Raw genomic sequence first — 17,698 nt, forward strand, 5'->3', positions numbered from 1 at the left:
GGTAGAGTTTAGAATGAACGAAGTACGAAAGATATGGGGGGGATGAAGAGAGTGATTGAATGTAGATCACTGGAAAAGCATGCGAAACGGAGATTCTATGAGGGTGTGGTGGTGCCTGCAGCGTTATATGGGGCTGAAACAGAGTCTGAAAGTGGCGGAAAAGAGGAAGCTGAATGTAGATGAGATGAGATGTTTGAGGAGTATGTGTGGTGTGACGCGTATGGATCGTATGAGAAATGAAGTTATCCGAGAGAGAACTGGTGTGATGCGAGAGTTGGCTTATAGAGCAGAGCAAAAGGCACTGGGATGGTTTGGACATGTTGAAAGAATGGAAAGGGAGCGTTTGGTGAAAAGGGTATATGAATCTGATGTGAGTGGAGTGAGAATGAGAGGAAGACCACGAATGGGATGGACGGAGGGTGTAAGGAGAGCGCTGAATGCAAGAGGGATGACTGTGGTGCAGGGGAGAGAGGCTGCTCAGGACAGGGATGGGTGGCGAGAGTTTGTGTATGAATGAATGGATGGGTGTGGTAGAGGTCTGGTCTTGGGATGAAGCGGCAAGGGGAAACCAGCCTTGGCTGAGGCCCTGCTGTGGAGGTGCCCACACTGGAGTGTGCAGCTGACCCTGGTGCAGTGTGGTGTGGCTTAGACCAGGCCTTAGACCAGTGTCACACACACACACCAACGCACACACACACGCACACACTGAAGGCGGAGGGTTTGGGGAAGAGAAGGAGGGAGTTAAAATTGTGTGCCCTGTCTACGCTACCCCACCTTGGTGGGACACAGCCTTGGTAAATAGATAGATAGTATCGTAAATTGTCCAGATCAATCACTGTCTGACACGTCATCAGACCAACACAGCCAATCACATAATGTGACGTCAGCACTAGTCGTAGGACCCCAAAGGGAAGTTCCAGGCCGAACGGTTATGGTACCTACAGCGGCAATGGTAACTGCGGAGGATATGCACCGGAAATACCTCAACACTTAGATAAGTATACACTACAGATACTACAGGATATTTACCTTCTTCAGTATCTTTACTCCAGATATTTCCAGATTTGACTTCAAGTCATATTCGGAACTTGGATATGGCCAAAATACGACACAACCAGTATCTTCTGCCCGGATATCTTCAGATATGCTGCATGTCTGGATATGCACCAGAAATGCCTCAACACTTAGATAAGTTTACACTACAGATACTACAGGATATTTACCTTCTTCAGTATCTTTACTCCAGATATTTCCAGATTTGACTTCAGGTCATATTCGAAACTTGGATATGGCCAAAATAAGACGCAACCAGTATCTTCTGCCCGGATACCTTCAGATATGCTGCATGTCTGGATATGCACCAGAAATGCCTCAACACTTAGATAAGTATACACTACAGATACTACAGGATATTTACCTTCTTCAGTATCTTTACTCCAGATATTCCCAGATTTCAGTTCAGGTCATATTCGGAACTTGGATATGGCCAAAATAAGACACAACCAGTATCTTCTGCCCGGATATCTTCAGATATGCGGCATGTCTGGATATGCACCAGAAATGCCTCAACACTTAGATAAGTATGCACTACAGATACTACAGGATATTTACCTTCTTCAGTATCTTTACTCCAGATATTTCCAGATTTGACTTCAGGTCATATTCGGAACTTGGATATGACCAAAATAAGACACAACCAGTATCTTTTGCCCGGATATCTTCAGATATGCTGCATGTCTGGATATGCATTAGAAATGGTCCAGATTCTTTAGATATTTAAGAAAGTATCCACAACAGATATTGAGGATTCTGGCTCTTTTCGCGCAGTGTAAGCAGTCACGTCTCCAAAATCTCATACATTCAGTCCGTTCATCAGCGATCACGTCGGTATTGTCGTCAGTCAGTGGTCAAGTCATGTTGTGTTGTCGTTGTTGTCCTGACAAAATGGACAATTTTCCTCATCTTCTGTCAAATTCACCGTCCATGTTTATTTTGAATCCTTCTTTGGTTTCTCTCCGCGTATAAAAAAATAATTTGTAGAGGCCGACGCCTCCTTGGTGTTTTCCGAAAATCCTAGACGCGCAAAATCAGTTCCTATAGTAACACTGTTTGTTGTCCGCCTTAATGCGTCGCAGGCCCAAACAGACGCAAACCTACTTGTCACAAGCTCCCAAATTTTCACAGGCTAAACAGACGCAGAACCTGCATAATTTGCTGTTTATCAATATTTCAAAATTTGCTGCTGATCAATGTGTACAATTTACTGCTGCCCAAATCGACGTTCCAGGGAGAGTGAACCACAAAACTTATTCGGGTGCGCTATGGTGCCCACACACTCCACTTCCCCTTTATTTGAGTTATTCAATACGCAGAAATTCATAAAAGGCTCCTGCTTACCGTACTCTATGAGGCCTCGAGGGAAGTCAAGCACGTGGGAGAGTACGTCACCGACTTTTTGCCGAAAGTCTCAGTAATCTCGTAATAAACCACTATGATCTGGTCCAGCCGGTCTGGTCCGCGTTCCTATCCGCCCCCGACTTCACGTCTCGAGGTCACCGTAATTGTAGGAATGAAATCTTCGCTTTTCAGTTCTTTCCATACATGCGTGTTCGATAGTCGAGAGGGGTAAAGCAAAAAAGGATTCAATCCGGAGTAAAAGTACACGAAGTTTATTTCCCTGACAATAGTTCTAGAGCACAGATTAAACATTAATGCAGATATATCTGGATTCTCAAGTAAAGATCTACTGACGGACAAGTTACATGCAAATTACTCGTAAATTTTCCTAAGAACAATGGAAAACTTTAAAAACAGTCCTTTTAACTTGTGTTTGAATCTCCGCCTTCCGGAAACATTATGGCTGCCGGTCCTCCGCCCATGGTCGCTCTGATTCGTCAGCTGATAGCCCGCCTGCTTCCTCTGGCCAATAGCTGAAGGTTGCCAACTTCAGATCCGCTCCGCCTCTCGGGGGCCCGTTTTACCGGCGCACACAGTCCGATGATCAAAAGAGTCCCCATCTGGTCAGAGTAAATCATTCCTGGACAACCCAAGGTTCCTTTACCGGCATCCAGAGCAAAGGTCAGCTCCAACCTCCACATGAGAACACGAATCTTCACACTTTCCCAGGGGAAGAACCTTCAACCCAGATGGTACAGATGTAGTCCATGGCATATTTATTGCACCTATGGAAAACTCCTAACTTTGCACAAAGAACATGCTATTTATTCACAGGATGCTGCAGCCATAAAGCAAAAAGGAATGTCACACGACCATAAATCTGGATAGTTCAAAATAAGTTCACTTCACACTAAAGATAAAGCTGTAACATAATAAAGAATAAGATATTAAAACATACATTTTCTACATAAGTCACTACATTATCTAACAGCATAGGGTAGTTTAACAAATTAACTTTTAATTTTTTACAATTTGAAAATAAATATGGGATTAATTTGTTACAATAATCTATGTTTTTATATTCTGTATGCATTTCGAATTCTCACCCTATACTCAAACACAGAGGAGGAGGCAGACACGCCTCCACCTGTGAGCAGATTCCTAAGCAGATCACCTGAAATCCAGCTAGATCAAACTATACTTCAAAATATATTTTTTAGTGACATAAGGAAATTTTGATAAAACAAATAGATAACTTGGAAAAAAAATTGAGGAAAATTTTTGATGATGGGAAGCAGTGAACCCAGAAAACGAATTGAGTTCTTTTTGGACAGCCTGGAAGCTGAAGCCACACAGACAGGCTTTTATGTGTCTGCATGTGTTAAACTGAACAGAAACTATTTAAATATCAGTTGTTAGCATTGTTGATATAAGATCAGATTTATACATTTAATGTAAATGGCAGGCAGATTTGATCTTTAAGTCTGTTCCTGTTTCAGAGGTGTTTAGACATTATTTTCAATATGGTTCTATGTCTTTTCGAGCTGCCAATATTATCACGGACATGCTTCCCAGTCTTTCTGAAGAAGACTTGCTTGATCTCTTTCTGGGGCCAGAGCACTTTTTCAGAAGGAGAGCCATTTGGAGAATTGCACATGTTGAAAATGAGGTGATATTTAATTAATTTTAATGTTGTGGTGATATTTAATCATGCCATATATAATGTTAGTGAAGCTTTTCTTTTGAATGTTTTTAGAGCACTGCCATTTACTTGTAATTTCTGTGAGATTTAAGGGTGAAGAGTCAGACCAGGTTCAACCAGGCACCTCCTCTGGACTTTGCGATGCAAGCACTATTTCTTCTGCAACAAATCCTGTTTCAAGCCCATCTTCATCCTCCATCATTAACCCATCTTCAAACCCAAGAGACCAACATGGCACCAGCAGAACTGTACAGCTTGTGAGTCAAATCTGTGAGATATGTTGTGTACACTGACACAGAGCTGGAACATGCAAGATTAGCTTATTTTGAAAAGCAGAGTGATGGCCAAGAAGGAGACTGTACACTCTCTAAAGAACTTTGCTGTCGCTTGATAAGAAATACAGTAACAAGCATGATCGCAATCAAAAGAGCTGCAGGAGATGACTTCCAATATCCATGCAGCCGTGAGATAACCGCGATAGCTAAATGTCTCATTGAGTATTTTCCAATGCTGCAGGACAAATCTGCAGCTTATGGGGCTGAGTGGATAGGATCATATGATTTATTTTAGATCAGTGCTCGTTAATTTCATTTAGAATAAAACTATTTTTAAACATTGTGTTTTTGTTAGGAATCTGTCAAGAAGCAGCTTTTGAAAAGGGTCCAGAATGTGACTTCTACCAAAAAGAAGCAGGGAGCAACTCTATTAAGAAAGAGGAGCCGGGACATACGTATTGGTAGCAGCAGCAGTCAGGAGACATTTGCTGATGACACAGTCAAGTGGCTCTACTTTGATTTTGGAAAGATTCCCCCCAAGAATCAAGAGGAACTGCAGAGGCTACGGAGGTGGTTGGTAAGATCACATATTGATATTGTGTTTTGTTGTACAACTAAAACTAATGTTGACAAGGGAAATGCGTGTCATTTTACTATTTCATCTATTAAAACCTAGTTTAAAAATATATCATAAGTAAGTATGCTAATATAAACCTTTTTTTCTGGCCAGCTTCATAGCTTTGTTAATAATACATCATTAACTATCAACCAACTAAATAAAGATTTACCATTTAGAAATGGGGTAATGTGTCTTTGACTCACTACAAAACAAATACCTAGATTTTACTTTACTTGTATTATCAATTATTTTTGATCATTAAAATTAATTTTGCTATGATAACAACTTCAGCCCAGTTTTAATCACGTTTGATTTTAAAAGTGGTATAATAGTTGTTGTATTTTAAAAGTTTGTAACTGTAGACATTTGTTTCTTCAAACAGAAACATCGATTTGTAATTACGTTTCATCAGAAGAGCGTGAAACGCCTGACAGCCGACAGAACCAGGCAAGACATCACAAAGTCTAGGCCCACACCCAACAAAAAGGATGTCGCCCAGCTGCTGGACCTTGAATACCAATCGAGACAGGCTTACATTGACTCTGATGTTATAAAGGAAAAGGACAGAACCACCAAAATTCTTCAGGCATATCCCTGCTTCAGAGATCTAGATCATGTGAGCAAATCATTTTCAGATGGTTCGTGTTTGCATTAGTAAAATAAGTCGTACTCATCGTAAAATGTTGGACTTTTATTCATAAAAGTCATAGGATTTTGGCAATCATGTTAATAAGTTTATGATTAGTAGGAGTTTGATCGAAATAAAATATATATATATTTTTTCTTTATGTCAGATAATGGATGGAATGCATCGGATCCTCAATCAAGGAAAGCCCCCCATCATTCCTGAACTCATGAATCGCTGGAAAATCTTTTTTGAAAAGGCTCAGTTTTATGGAGTTTTCAAAAAAATGATGAGGCCTCCAAAGGGACATAAAGGTCAGTTATGTGCTGTTGTATATGTGCAGCAGTCATTTTGTTTTATAGATAATAATTGTATAAAAATATGTGGTAAAATCAGTGTTTTTATTAACTGGTGGCAAAATGTGTTTAGTGTAACATCCTTAAATCTTAATTTTATTTTGTCTTCGGTTTTTATATTTGTATTTTTTTTTTTGCACTAAATGAAATTATGCTGTTTGTTTTTCACAGTAAAGCAAACGATTGCCTTGATGAAGGCTTTGCCAGACATGTTCCCATCACCTGTCGCTTCACCCAAGAAGTTAGAACATTCGAGTGAAGTGATCCTTCACATCCTTGAGGTAAGATGTTTATGGGCAAACAACAGGTTTTAGTCTTACTTGATTTATAGTTTTTTTTTATTTTTGCATTGTTTTTATTTTTGTGTTTGAGTCTGCAGAACACCCCAACACCTTTCTTCAATCAAGACCTCTCCTGAGTCCCTTGGTGATAGTCTGTGAAACCAACTGCATAGTAGCCATTGGAACCATGCCTGTGCTGATCTTCCCAAAGGAGGACATATCTGATAGTGTGATGTATATCATGGCATGTTACTACACCTTTCATCTGACGTATTCCAAGTGCAACACTCCTATCTGTGCCGCAGACGTAAGTTCTTATGGACACTATCCATGCTCAAGACATGACTTCCTCTTACAAAGAAGCTATTGCAGAGTGGAAAAAGTTTATTACTGAGTAGACTTGTACAATATTACAATGTTACTGTGTTGAAATGTAGCCTGTTTGGCATTTCGCAGTATCATTTTACACGTTCCTGTGTGATACTCATTTATGCAATTTACAGCACTGTTTGTAGTCATCACATGTCTGTCTTTCGACCCAGACAAGCAATAGTCATGTTTCTTTCTGCTCATGTGCTTCTCTACAATAAAGCAGTTAAAAGGAGCTGGATTCATATCATCATTTAGACACGTTTGTGACATTTTTATGGTCAATATAAATGGAGGTATTTTGCCTTATTTCAAGAATTTCAAGTAAATTATTATGCATAATGAGAAAAGAATAGTGTTAACTGTTCCCTTAGTATTCAGAAAAGTACTATAGTTTTTTGTAGTATATTTGGCTGGTTTCAAGAAATGCATCCCTAGTGGTTTGCATAATGTCAAGTAAACCTTTCTAGCAAAATCTTTAATTAAAGAATATTTTTAACATTTTGAGAAAAAGAATCTTATAAATTCTATTTAGATCAGTAGAAATTTGCTTGATATTAGTAAAAATATACTAATTTTAAGATATATGTGAGTCCTATGAGGTTAGATTTTTTTTCTTGTTTTGAGAAGTCTAGATAAGCCAGATTTTCTTGTTCTGTTGGCAGATAATTTTTCTTATTTTAAGTGATATTTACCATATTTTTGTACTTTTGTTTCTTGTTTTTTAAAGCAGACTTTTTGTAGTGCAGGTTTTTTTTCCACATCTCACTTTGTGTAATTCTTTACAATGTTGTCTAAATTCTAAGAAAACCAGATTATGTCTTGAACCAGGTTCATACTTTGAACAAGGTCATTGGTTTAAAAATAAAGTTAAATGAAAGACATGAGGATCTTGTTTGTGCAAACCGTTTTTTTCCCTTGAGAATTTCTTTACAAGAGGAAAACAAACTAAAACACAGTAAAAATAGGTAAAGAGACCCTGCGATAGACTGGCGACCTGTCCAGGGTGCCCCCTGCCTTCACCCACAAGTGGCCGGGATAGGCTCCGGCAGCCCCGTGACCCCGAAAGGGAATACACAGTAGAAGATGAATGAATGAAATAGGTAATGAGAAATTGTATTTTATTACAATTTTGATCCAGCAACTAAGTAAAGTAATAAATTACATTTTAGAAGTACTTTACCCAGCACTGGTTTCAGGATTGCCTTGAACTTATTTATTTTACAGGAATTGCGGACATCAAATAAAACTTTTCAGCTTTTTTTTTCAATCCCTGCAGCAATTTTTTCTTTAAAAAAAAAGGAGATCGTTGTATTTGAAAACCTATTTGAAATGCCACACTAAAATTGAAAGGGACTTCTATTCAACTGTTTCGTTCTCTTCTCTGAAAAAACTGTCTGGAAGCAGAGAAGGGGAAAATGGTTTTTAAATAAATTCATTCTTCTGTGCATTTCAAGTGTACCATAAACCCTGCAAAGTAAAGATACCTATTGGTTTACAAAAGTTAAAGGTGTATTGTACTATAAATATATTATAGGAAGTTAAACAATAGGTACAATCTGGAGTGTGGAGCAGCCTTTCACCCTGGAGGGTAGGGTCTCATTACAAGATACTGTACCTTAAGTCATCTTACTGTAGGTTGCCCTAAGCTTGATGTATTTGTTCATGTTAATGTGCTCCAGCAGCTTGATTTCCTCTAAATGCATTTCTGATTGTCACAGATCACACAAAAGTTTACACAAATGTAAAATTTCTTTACATGCTTTGATGTATAAATCTGGGGTGCTAGTAAGATACAAAACAAACTCAAGCTTATAATAATGTCAAACTGTAATTTCTGCGCTATATGGAGCCCTGGATTATAAGGTACACCGTCAATGAATGGTCTACTTTTTAAGGGCAACACAACAGCACAGTTGAAAGCTGACTCCACTCTCAACCCAAAAAAAATAAATAAAAAAATAGCGGGGGAGGTGTGGTCCTGATCTGTGATTGACAGTGATATTAGCTTAAGGTAACTAGAGAATTTTAAAAAAAAAATGTATTTCTTAGGTCTGGCAGCGGCGCAGTTTCAGCGGTGTGAAGTCGGCGACAGCCACAAGTTCAAACAAATCTGAATTCCTGGGAGTTTGCTGCGTAGCATTAACCAATCATTACCTTGGGCATGTGACAGTTTCAGTGACAACCAGTGACTGTGGGTACAAAACACATCCAGTACAGTGAATTGATCCATAGTTCTCCATAACTTCTATTTATTTTGTTAACCTGCTGTATCCCTTTTGGGGCAGCGGAGTTTCAGAAACCCATCTCGACTACTGTTAGACGGAGATGGGTACACCCTAGACCAGACATGTCCAAAGTCCGGCTCGTGGGCCAAATGTGGCCTGTGGTACAATTGTCATAAAATCACTTAGACTTTATAAATTGGCCAGCACTACTGCTACTCCTCATTTACCCACTAGAGGGCAGCAGCACTTTACACAACATCACCCCATGTGACACTTTGCTTTGACTAACATTCCAACACAGTAGGTGGCGGTATTGCACCTTGTTTTTGGTGCCTCCCGCCATTTACACCACAATAGGAATAGGAAGACGAAGAAGAAGAGTTTATTGGATTTTTAATACGTCAGTTTAATAAAGGATCACAGATAACAAGAAAAAGAACAATTAGTCACATAAAAAAAGAGCAAAACATAGTTCACTATTTGACACATAACATAGAACATTGTCAAAGCACCAGATTTTTTTTAAACAGGACAAAAGTTTCCACAGTCTGAAAAAGGAGAATTCAAATTTTAGCCTGGAGTGGACGTTGCAGCTCCAGATACTAACAACATCAGCAAGAGCTGGGGTGTCAAACTCTTTTTTTACTGAGGGCCACATCAACATAGTGGTTATCCACAAAGGGCCAGATTAAATTTATACATGTAACTAAATGTAATAAAAAATAAATGTAACTACTCCTTAATGTTAAATAACTCATTATGTATTAATTTATTATAACTCTTTTAAGTGACAATTACAGTTGCATGAAAACACATGTTTGCTTGTTACTCTACCATAAATCTTTTTAAATTTTATTCTGTCAGGTTAGGTTATATGGACAGTGTTTAAGTCTTAATGTATAGTTGCCCATCTATTTTTTTAGTACGATTCCCCCTAGATATGAATAAATGCACACCAATTTTTATTTGTTATTTTAAGAAATTAAAAACTTTTATGCTCTTGCGGGCCACATAAAATGACATGGCGGGCCGCATTTGGACCGTGGGCCTTGAGCTAGAGGTTTACCTGCTATCCTGCACTTCCTGCTTATGTGAATCGCAAGTTTCGCCTCACCAACAATAAAATTACGCAGTTGCCACTTCTCTTTGTTTTCTTCTTGTACCCGGACCCATAAATAAAACAACTAACGGAAAAAATCACATTAAAAAGAGCAAATACAGATATTAATAATAATCATAATAATAATAGATACTTTATTTATCCCACAATGGGGAAATTCTTCTCCGCATTTTGACCCATCCCCTGGGGGGAGCGGTGAGCTGTGGACTCGGGGGGGCGACAGCTGGCTGGGGAGAGCGGGGATCAATCCGCCAACCAAAAATCAAAGGCTCTTTCAAGAGCCAAAGCAGAGAGGGAGAGTTCTTTCGTTTCCCAACATTAAAAAGATGCCAAGACGTAAAAACACTCTGATAAAATGGAGGCAACCCACATCTAAAAAATTGGTTTCCAGTAAAAAGAGAGTATCATCCAGCCCTGAACCACTCACACGCCTTAAGATACTGCGAGCCAGCTCCCTCCACATTGAACCAATCAAAAACTGTTGCAAGAACTGGATCCTGAAGGTGGCATTTCTGTTGGCCAGGTGCACAAGGCCCTGCCCCCCCTCTTCCCAGGGTAGAAATAACACTCCCTGTGGCACCCAGTGTAGACTGTCCCAGAAGAAGTTGACAAGCTTGGACTGAATCTGAGACAGTAACCCGGAAGGGGGATCCAAACACATCAGTCTATGCCAAAGCAGTAGTATTTTGCAAGAGCCAGAGAGTTAAATGAGAATGCTACAAAGGCCAGTTCCGATGTAGCAGCGCTAATCGCAAAGCATTGCAAACCTTTCACTTAGGGTGAATTTATCAAAGACTGCATGTTGACTATGGTGAAGAAAATCTGTCCTGAGAAGCAGCAAGAGTTCACCAAAGTCTGCCTGGCACGTAACACTGTTGCCCGCAGGATTGAAGAAGTGTCATCAGAAATCAAAAGACAATTGGGAGTAAGAGGAAAGGAGTTTGACTTTTTTTGCTGGCTTGCGACGAAAGCACAGATGCCTCTGATACTGCTCATTCACTTATTTTTCTGAGGGGAGTGGACAATGAAATGAACGTTACCGAAGATCCTCATTACCTCCAGAGCCTGTAAAACCAAACGAGAGGAACAGACTTATTATTTTCTGTTTGTGCTACCATAATGACATTAAACTCTCGTAGAAAGATTTCAGGGATTATTACCGATGGCGCACCATCCATGACTGGCAAATGAAGTGGATTAGCAACACTAATAAGTAACAAAGTAAGTGAAGGGAGTAAAGCTGTAAAACTCCATTGCATCATTCATCAGCAAGTTCTGTGTGCTAAACATCTCCAATACAAACATGTTTTGAAACCAGTGATAAAGGCCATTAACTATGTCCACTCCAGAGCACTGTGCCACCATCAGTTTCAACAGTGTGAAGGAAATTGTTTTATTATTATCATTTTTTAAATGTATTCGTTTAAATGTGTGTTTAAATGTTAACTCAGATTGACGCTTTTACCTTTTTAGAAACAGTTGTGTGTTTGTTCATCTGCTTCTCATCCCAGCTAGGAAGAGGGGGTTTTATGACACATTGTCCCTAGCAGATAAGGAATACTGTTTGAACTTAGAATCCACCAAATGGGTCATTATACGACACCCCCTAATGAACTTTTCTCTTTGTTTTGGAATAGTGACCTCCTACTTGTGTTCTTAATAAAAGCAGCACGAGGAGAAGCAGACCTTTGAGAAGACAAGCGTGGTGGATGTTTTCTGTCACACTGGCTTCTTCTCCCTTGTGCATGAGAAACTTGATTCTTGTTGTGGTCTGTTGTTTATAATTGTGTTTTTCTTTAATGTCTAGATGCATTTATCTGACAAACAGTTTCTAAGCGAGATTCATGCAGAATATGGAGATGTTGTCTATCACACTGATGTACGTTGTTTTTGTCTGGGTTCTGCACTGTTGCGCTTCTACTCTCTTAGGCAGCAAATCGCTGTGTTTTTGGCTGAAAAGGGACAACCTATGCAAGAACTAAGTGACTCTATGTGGCTGGCTGATTTGGATTTTCTACTTGATATTACAAAGCACCTTAATGTCCTCAAGGCCAGTCTCCAGGGACCAGACGCAGTCATAAGCCAACTATATTTACACATCAAAGCCTTTGGAACCAAGCTGCAACTGTTAAAAAGACACCTGTCACAGACCAAAACTTATACTGCACACTTTTCAGTGCTGCAAGAAATCATGACCAGATTCCCACAGAGCAATGTCAGTGCACAAACAAGGAGGTACACATCAGATATTTTACCTGTGGCTGAAGAGTTCAGGCAACGCTTTCAGGATTGTCCAGCTATCAAGAAGGACATAGCTTTTTTATCCTCACCTTTCTCCGTGGACACAGATGATGTTCCAGACCAATTGCAGCTGGAGCTCATTGAGCTGAGGTGTGACGCAGAGAGCTGCAATCAGCATCAGCAGGTTTCTCTTGCCAACTTTTGCCGACAGCTAGATAAGGACATGTTTCGAGAGATTCAAGCATTTGCTAGGAAAATGCTGAGCTCGTTTGGGTCGATGTATTTGTGCGAGAGGACATTCTTGGTTATGAACATAAATTAGAGCCATGTGAGGACACTACTAACAGACTCTCACCTGCGAGACATCTTGCGCATTACTACCACTGGCTTTTAGGCAGACCTGATCTTTGTGCTAAAGTCCAAATCTCAGTATTACCCATCACATTAATGCAGATGTAATGAGCAGTGTGGAGCAGGGGTGTGTGGCTGACCTTTTCCCTGGTCCCTCTCTACATTGCACACCTGATGGTCATCTCATCACTGTCTTTAAAAGCCTGAGCCTTTCTCTTTCTCCCTGCCAGATGATTGCTATTCAGTTGCTCGATGTAACTGTTCGTGTTTTAAGTCTAGCTCCCTGATTCAGCTGCCATCTTAAAGGCACTATCTCTTATGACACCATAACATTACAGATCCAGGCTTTAATGGACTCCGGTGCAGATGACAACTTTGTTGACTCTCAGTTTGTGTCCTTGTGTCCCAATCCAAAATCCCCACTGAACCTCTACCTAGCCCTAAGAAAGTGTTTGCTCTGAATGGTAAACTGTTGGCCTGTGTAACTCACCATATACATTCTGTGTCCATGCTGGTTTCTGGCAACCACCGCAAAATAATTAGTTTTAACATTGTTCCATTTCCATCCTTTCTGCTTGTGTTGGGTCTACCCTGGCCTACACTTCGCATAGACTAGTCTTCACAATCCATAGTTAATTGGAGCCTTCTTTGCCACTATCACTGTTTGCATGCTGCTGTAACACCTGTTTCCACCTCTCCTGAGCCTCCTAAACCTGTTGACCTTTCTTGTGTACCATTGGAGTATCATGACCTCAAGGAAGTTTTCTCTAAGGACTGTGCTTCCTCTCTGCCCCCTTTATCAATTCTACGACTGTGGAATAAAGTTGATATCTGGTGCTTTGCTGCCCTCTAGTAAATTGTACAACCTCTCCAAACATGAGAGGGATGTGATGGAGACCTATATCACTGAGAGTTTGGCTGCAGGACTTATCCGCCCATCATCTTCCCCTGTTGGAGTAGGATTTTTCTTTGTGGATAGAAAAGATAAGTTCCTTTGCCCATGCATTCATTACAGAGGTCTGAATGACATAACTGTAAAAAACAAATATCCTCTCCCACTCATAGACTCCTCTTTCAGCTCCCTCCAGACTGCAACCGTCTTCCCCAAGTTTGACCTCCAAAGGCTTATCATTTAGTGAGAATCAAGGAGGGTGACGAATGGAAGACGGATTTCAATACTCCTCTGGGACATTTTGAGTATTTGGTGATACCTTTTGGACTGACAAATGCTTTGGCGGTGTTTCAATGTCTCATCTCTGATGTGCTGCTTGACATGTTGAATAGATTTGTATTTGTTTATCTTGATTATATTTTTATTTTCTCCCTGACTCTTAAGGAGCACGTTCAACATGTCAGGCTTGTGTTACAACGGCTGCTAGCAAACAGACTCTATGCTAAAGGACAAAAATGTGACTTTCATGCCTCTACTGTCAGTTTTCTTGGGTTTGTGATTGAGAAGGGCCAACTCAAAACAGATCCTGCCAAAATTAAAACTGTAGCAGATTTGCCTACACCCACTAGTAAGAAGCAGCTTCAAAGGTTTTTGGGGTTTACAAACTTATTCCAGGTTTATCAGGAACTACATCTCCATGGCCTCTCCCCTGACCAAGCTGACCTCAGTGTTTCAAGTCTAGCTCCCTGATTCAGCTGCCTGTCTGATTTTGGTTTTGTTTGACAAGTAATACACTGTTAATCTGTTCTTGACATCAGACTCTGCTTGAGGATCCTACCACTTAACATAACAGCAGGTAAGTAATGTGTCATTTAGCCTCTGAATTAATTTTGTTTTGTTAAGATTAAGATCGGTCATAAAGTCAGATGAGTTTTCAGTTTCATTCCTGAATAAACTTTTAAAAATTCAATTAATATTTATATTTACTGATATGTCATATTTAAAATGAGCCCTGCACTTGTGGATATGACTATTGCTTGCTCATTTCTCTGTTATTTTACTCAAAAGTTCTGTGAACGTTGAACTGCCGTAGTGATATATTTTAGGTTTCAAATGTAATTTGCACTCAAGAATACTGTTACTGCTGTTTAGGCAATACAAAGTTGGGTGAATTTTAAATTGCATGTGAAATTAGTGTTTTAAATGTACAAAAAGACATGCTTAAGATTGTTGAAATTAAAATAAAAAAAGAAATGTTAAACACAGAATGGCTTGGTAAGATTTGTTTAGATATACAGTGGTATGAGAAAGTTTGGGCACACCTGATAATTTTCAAGATATTTCTTCATAAATCATTGGTTGTTTGCATCCTCAATTTCAGTTAAATATATCATATAGCAGATGAACACAGTGATATTTGAGAAGTGAAATGAAATTTATTGGATAAATAGAAACTGTGCAATAATTACTTAAACAATTAGTAATTGTTTAAGTACTTACTAAATTACTTAAACATAAATTTGGGCACCCCAACAGAAACATGCCATCAATATTTAGTAGATCTGTCACGGTGCCCCTGTCTTCCCCGCCTCCTCCTGCTCCGTTCCTGATTCCACCAGCTGTGACCACTTCACCTTCATCAACCCGTCTGCTCTTAAGGAGATCCAGTCCATCCATTCGACGCCAGATCGTTACCCCTTATGGTGACTACGCCTGGTCTGCCTGCTCATGCCTGCTCATGCCTTGTTTACTCTCGTCTTGCCACGTTCTAACCCTGTGTATCCCTGTCACAGGATTCATCACGACGAAGGTCACCTGTGTGGAAAACCTCGGCTGCTTACCTGTTGCTACGACGAAATCCGGAGACGCTCTGCCGCTACTCTGCCTCCAGCCACGCCACGAGCCACGCTCTCGCCAAGGATCATCTTACAGCCAAAACAGAATTGACATTAAAACACTCTTGTGATCATTCTGGGTTTCAGCGTCTGAGTCTGTCCCGCCTACCGATCATGACAGAACGATCTGGCCAAAATCCAGACCCAGCTGACCCAGATGGTCTTCGCTACGCTGTGAATCAGCAAGGGATCACCCTGGGACGTCAAGCTGATGCTCTGTCGCAATTCGCCTCAGTCCAACAAGAGCTTTTCCGACGCCTTGACGGTATGTCGCAAACATTACTGGAAGTTACTGGTCAAGCCTCCGCTTCTATTCCCACAGTTCCTGTCACCGCTTCCGGCAACAATCCTGCTTCCGCACCAGTCCTGACGTCAGAGAATATCCGCCTCCAGCCCGAACCATTTCACGGAGATGTGGAGGCGTGTGGAGGCTTCCTCCTCCAATGTCAGCTTCTTTTCCAACAAGCTCCACGTTATTACTTCTCCGACCACAGTAAGGTTACACTGATCATAAATTCATTACGCAGTAAAGCCCTGCAATGGGCACAAGCCTTTCTGACAGCTAACCCCATAACTCACCTAACTTATGAGCGTTTCATTGACAAATTGAGATTAGTGTTTGACCAACCCCGGAAACAGGAGGAAGCCGCCCGCAAACTGTTAGCCCTCAGGCAACGTAACCGCCCCGTAAGTCAACACATCATTGATTTCCGCATTTTAGCGGTAGAGGCTGGTTGGACCGACCCGGCACTCCGGGGCGTGTTTTATCAATCTCTCAGCGAACCCATCAAAGACCATCTATGCACCCAGCCGGAAGCTAATTCATTCGAGGAGTTGGTTGCTGCGGCCCTTCGTTCCGATATCAGGCTCCGAGAGCGCAATCTTGAACGAAGTCATATGCCCCGTATTGTTCCAGTATGGACATCTCCTAACCTGCCAGTCTGTCCCGATCCTGGTTCTCAACCAGAGAACCCATGCGTTACCCCCGATGAACCCATGCAGGTTGGACATTCGAAGCTCACCGCGGAAGAGCGGATGAGACGACGCAACGAAGGTGCGTGTTTTTATTGCGGGGAACTAGGTCACCAGGTCAATCAGTGTAATCGCCGTTTAAAAGTCCAGAACCCCCCGTTAGATGACGGGTCGCGGGGGGATAATGCTAATTCAGCAAATGAATTTTTTTTTGTACCCGTCAAAATATGTCATCAGTCTAAAATGGAGAAGTTTCGGGCGCTCATCGATTCTGGCGCTGAACAGAGTTTCATAGATCAAAATATAGTCAATCGGTTATCTCTACCCACCGAACGCCTTTCATCCCCTGTTAAGGCGGCCGGCCTCGGTGGTCAACACCTCTCGCTCATTACGCACCGCACTAAACCTGTCATGCTAGTTACCTCGGGGAATCATCACGAATTCTTGCAATTTTTCGTTACGCACACTCCTCAAACACCCGTGGTTTTGGGGTTTTCCTGGCTTAAGCTCCATAATCCCCATCTCGATTGGAGTAACCACAATATCATGGGTTGGAGTGATTACTGCTTGAGTAATTGTCTCAAATCTGCGGTTCCTTCTATCACTGCTCCCATTAGCGTTGAATCTGACATCATCGATCTATCTAACATCCCTAAGTGTTATCATGATTTGAAACTGGTATTCAGTAAAGCCAAGGCCGTCTCCTTACCACCTCATAGGCCCTATGATTGTTCCATCAATCTCTTAGAGGGGGCCCCCCTTCCTAAAGGGAGATTGTTCAATTTGTCAGCCCCTGAAAAAGTGGCCATGGAACGCTACATTCAGGAAGCTCTCACCCTTGGTCATATTCGTCCCTCCTCGTCTCCCCCCGGAGCGGGTTTTTTTTTTGTTCAGAAAAAAGACAAAACCCTCAGGCCTTGTATCGACTTCCGTGAACTCAATCAGATTACGGTGAAGGACAAATATTCGTTGCCCCTGATCAGTTCGGTGTTTGATTCACTTCAGGAGGCGCGCGTTTTTACTAAACTCGACCTCCGCAACGCTTATCATCTCGTGCGCATGAAAGAGGGGGATGAGTGGAAGACCGCATTTAACACCCCCATCGGCCATTACGAATACCTCGTAATGCCCTTCGGTCTCACTAATGCTCCCGCTATTTTTCAACGTCTCGTTAACGACGTCCTTAGGGACTTTTTTAATCAGTTCGTTTTCGTATACTTAGACAACATCCTAATCTATTCAAGAGATCCTGTCGTCCACCAGAACCATGTTCGTCAAGTCCTACAGAGATTAGTCGAAAATCAGTTATTTGTGAAGGCTGAAAAATGCCAGTTCCATGCCAACAGCATCCCGTTTCTGGGCTACATCTTTGAAG

The 17,698-nt window shown here is 41.0% G+C and overlaps 2 long non-coding RNA genes across 2 annotated transcripts; both read left to right on the forward strand.

The window, feature by feature from the left end:
• Window positions 1-5,178: 5,178 nt before the first annotated feature.
• LOC144988340 (uncharacterized) lies at window positions 5,179-9,527 on the forward strand. The gene is made up of 3 exons (XR_013652211.1): window positions 5,179-5,609; window positions 5,788-5,932; window positions 6,146-9,527. It is a non-coding gene; the product is annotated as an uncharacterized LOC144988340 (long non-coding RNA).
• Window positions 9,528-15,058: 5,531 nt separating this feature from the next.
• LOC144988348 (uncharacterized) lies at window positions 15,059-15,427 on the forward strand. The gene is made up of 2 exons (XR_013652219.1): window positions 15,059-15,159; window positions 15,250-15,427. It is a non-coding gene; the product is annotated as an uncharacterized LOC144988348 (long non-coding RNA).
• The last annotated feature ends 2,271 nt before the right edge of the window (window positions 15,428-17,698 follow it).

Source organism: Oryzias latipes, chromosome 20, assembly GCF_053564925.1.
Source record: "Oryzias latipes strain Hd-rR chromosome 20, Olatipes_Hd-rR_3.1".
NCBI classification, from domain to species: domain Eukaryota; kingdom Metazoa; phylum Chordata; class Actinopteri; order Beloniformes; family Adrianichthyidae; genus Oryzias; species Oryzias latipes.